Source organism: Paroedura picta, chromosome 2, assembly GCF_049243985.1.
Source record: "Paroedura picta isolate Pp20150507F chromosome 2, Ppicta_v3.0, whole genome shotgun sequence".
Taxonomy (NCBI): domain Eukaryota; kingdom Metazoa; phylum Chordata; class Lepidosauria; order Squamata; family Gekkonidae; genus Paroedura; species Paroedura picta.
Genome location: NC_135370.1, coordinates 88133140 through 88137325, shown reverse-complemented (window position 1 = coordinate 88137325; position 4186 = coordinate 88133140). Strand labels below are relative to the sequence as shown.

Below are 4186 nucleotides of genomic sequence, written 5' to 3'. Positions count from 1 at the left end.
CTTCTTTGTGTACCTAGAAATGTATATGCATGATTTAAGTGAGAGTCACTTGTGGGGAAAGATGTTCACCTCAGTCTTGTTCTGCTCAAGTTGCAGCCTATTTAACTGTTGAAGCCAACAAATAGGAAGAATATTTTAAGCTGGCCAGTCATTTCAAACCTCTGTAGTGTTTTTCTCACTCAGGAGACACCCACATAGGTGCACTGCAGTAAGCCAATCTAGAGGCACTTTCTGGTAATAGACAGAATATTTTTGACTGCTTTGCCGTATCCTATATGGGGGCTGGCATTTTTTCCTTGTCATATTGGCAGTGTTTTGCAGAACTTCTCATGATTTTACAAACCACCCATAATATACATACAACAGATGGTCAGAAATTGCAGTGCTCAGTTTCTCTCAGATGTTCAACATGTTTCAATAGAATGATGTGGGGAAAACTTATTTATCAATTTCCATACCATCATCAAGTCTCTGAAAAAGTATTCTGTGTACACACTCTGTTTAAAACATAGTTCTTCAGACAAAGTAGAGCTCAAAGCAACCAACCCCATGGTAATGTAAGATTGGATAGAAAGAGAAGAAGATAACAAAGCTCCTATTTAAGGCTTTCACCTTAATGTTTCTGTATAAAGTATTGCAAAAGACAAATTAACAAGAGTCTGAAATATGAGATTCAAATCACAGCATAAACCAAGACCAAAAAATAATGTGAAAACTTCTTGAATCTAAAGCCTGGGTGTGGGATGAGGGAATTGGTCTGACAAAACTATAGATTCACCTGGATAGCCATATTGGTCTGTATTGCCACAACTAAATTTGAGTCCAGTGGCACTTTTAAGATCAACAAAGATTTATTCAAGCATGAGCTTTTGTGGTTATGCACACTTCTTCAGACAATTGAACAGGGATCATAAGAGTACAGATATAAGGAGAAAGTAAATTAGTAGCACATAATTAGGCATAGTGTCCAAAATATGCGGTATGATAATTCTTTGTTAGAAAAGCAAATGAGTACTATGGGTTCAATTGTCATTGACAAAAGCATTGGGGGAATGAAAATGTAAAGGTTAGTGATTAATGGCAGACACTTACCCAGCTGTGAAAAGAAGTAATTAAAAAAGACTTGTTGAGAGCCTCCATGCCTGGGTGGAGATGGATGGAGCTAACAACAAGTTTCTCTTAATTGTTTTCACAACTGGGAAAGTGTCTGCCATTTATCACTAGCCTTTATGTTTTTGTCAAGGACAACTGAACCCAAAGTACTCATTTGCTTTTCTAACAAAGAATTATCATACTGCATGTTTTGGACATTATGACGCTATATACTAATTTGCTACTAACTTACTTTCTCCTTATATCTGTACTCGTATGATCCCTGTTCAATTTTCTGAGGAAGTGTGCATGCACACGAAAGCTCACACCTTGAATAAATCTGTTGGTCTTAAAGGTGCCATTGGACTCAAATTCTGTTGTGACAAAACAATAGTTTGCTGTTGTCTGGCAGGCCTCTCTGGAGACATACTCTATCATCTCTATGTTAACAATTACTTGTTATGGGAAAGCTTGCCTCACTCTAAGGCTGTGTCTACCATACATGTTTGGTGAGACATGACTAGGCTGCAGCTAGAAAACAGCTGAGGATTCCTTGCCACTGTGGAACAGAGATGAGTTTCCTGGGAACTTAACTCACATATAGCCTACATGACCAGCATAGGCAAGATAGAGATCTACAGCAATTTTTTACCTTATGGTAAAGATGTATGTTCAAAACAAGAGTATGGTAAAATCGGAGGCAACACTTGAGCAGACAGTAGGTAAGAGTCTTTCAGAGTTCAGGTGCATTACTCCTGAACCACACTTCAGGGTGCATTTGTAGTCATTTTCCTCTATACACTGGCAGAATTGAAGTAGCTACCCAGTGCAAGTGTTTGCATGTAGAAAGGGCAGGCAGTCATTTCTACTCTAGACACAGTGCTTTCCAAGCCTTGCTGTGTCTTTCAGCTGGTTCACCAAGTCTGAATCCAATCATGGATTGGGACGGCTTGTGTGAACAACCTAGGGCTGTTTGAGAGATTGCATAGTTGGTGGCTTGAAATTACACAGTGATCGGGAGTTTCAGTTTTTCAGCAATGTATAATTAATAGTGAGCTCATACAGTCTATAGCATGTTAAAATATGAAGTGCAAATGTTTCATTCCAGCTGAAGTAGCTCTGTGAGCTTCACAACAATCAGCCATTGAGCTTGCTTGTTACAGCAAGTAATTGTGCTAGAAGCCAGCAACAGAAGGAAGGGGGGGGGGGCTTGGCCTTTGCAACCCTGTTTCTTGGCACTTCAGAGCAATTGTTTGGTCAATGTGTGACACAGGATGCTGGACAGACCACTGACCTGATCCTGCAGGCTTCTTAGATGCATCAAGTACTTTGTAGATTATTGTTTTCCTGCAGTTCTAGAATATTTTGCAATACTTGAATCCTAGGGCTGCCAGCCTCCAGGTGCAGCCTGGAGATTTCCCAAAATTACAAAGAGATCAGTTCCCCTAGGTGGGCCAGGAAGCGCATTTACATACTCTGGCAACTGAACACTGTGGCCCAGGCCAGAAATTTAGGGGTGACTCTGGATGTCTCACTATCTGTGGAGGCACATGTCACAAGGGTAGTCCGCCAGGCGTTTTACCACCTATGTCAGCCAAGGCTACTAGCACCCTACCTGTCTTCAGGACACCTAGCAATGGTGATCCATGTGACGGTCACCTCCAGAATTGGCTTCTGTAAACTCACTCTACATGGACCTGCCCTGTCTCTGGCCTGGAAAATGCAGCTGGTGCAAAATGTAACCACTAGGGTCATCACAGGAACATCATGCAGGACCCATCTGCAGCCAGTCCTGGGGCAGCTACATTGATTACCACTTGCAGCCCGGATCAGGTTCAAGGTTCTGGTTTTGATGTTTAAGGCCCTTTGCAGTCTGGGACCCACATATCTGAAGGACCACTTGTTGTCCTATGCTGCCCACCCTCCCCCCACAGGGCTTTACACTCTGTGGGTACCAGCTGGTGATCCCCAGCCCCTGGGAAGTTTGCCTGGCCTTGACCAAGGCCAGGGCTTTTTTGGTCCTGACCCCAACTTGGTGGAACAAGCTCCTGGAAGTACTAAGGGCCCTGTGGGAGCTACTGGCATTCCACGGGGCCTGCAAGATGGAGCTCTTCTGCCAGGTCTATAGTTGAAGCCAGGGTATGGAAGGTCAGATGGGCCCGCATAGAAGAGACCATCACTGAGCCGAGTCACCACTGTTGGCGGATTACTGGCATGCGTAGTTGCCCTACAGCACACCGAGAGGTAGCCTGTTGTTGCTGTGGGGGTGGGAGGATAGTTTTTTGCCACCAGGATACATAATTTAAATGGGATACGATACTTGCATGTTTTGTTTGTTTTTAACTGTGTAACCCGCTGTGAGACGGCTTGCCAATAGTGGTGGGTGATAAATCTAAATACTAATACTACTAATAATAAAACGAATGGAGGCTATGGAGGATACCCGCTGAGGTCTCTCTCCTTCACAAACCCCCAATTCTTCAGGAAAAACCTGGAATTTGCAGTCCCAGTCATTATACAAAATGGGAATTACCCAGGATTTTTTTTTGCATGGATCTTCATACTGCTTTGTGTAAATAGTGCCATTAAGTAAGGCAGTGCCATTAAGTAAGTGCCTAAAGATAAGCAAATTAACTCCAGCAGCATCAGTTCAGTACAGTCTCAGAGGGCATTGTTCCCTACTGTAATGTAGCTAAGTTTAGATTGAAATTGCAAAGGAATAGAAAGAATTACCTAGTTGTTTTAAGATCTCAGAGAGCTTTGGCTGCCTCCTGGTGTGCCTCAGATTGGGAAAATCAGGCTGACTGGGTATGAGTATCATTTCCATTTGATACTATGCAGTTGTACTTAAAGTGTTTTTTCCTGACATTGATGTTTTGAGAAGTGTGATGTGAAGTATAGCTCCCAAATTCTGTAGAAGTAGGAGTAGCCCTTGTGTTATACCGTAGAATACTGTGCCACCTTTCAGAAAGCTTGAAATGCATATTCTGTTCTTCAGCAACAGGGGTTAAGGGCCAAAAAACATGCAGCAGCCACAAGAAAATTACCCTGGTTTGTTTTACCAAGTGTGACTGCCATTAAAGTAAACAGCCAT

At 42.6% G+C, this 4186-nt stretch overlaps 1 protein-coding gene across 2 annotated transcripts in view; it reads right to left on the bottom strand.

Annotated features, from left to right (window-relative positions):
- Nucleotides 1-4186, bottom strand: part of LSP1 (lymphocyte specific protein 1) — a 102945-nt gene that overhangs the window by 11452 nt on the left and 87307 nt on the right. The window lies entirely within an intron of this gene.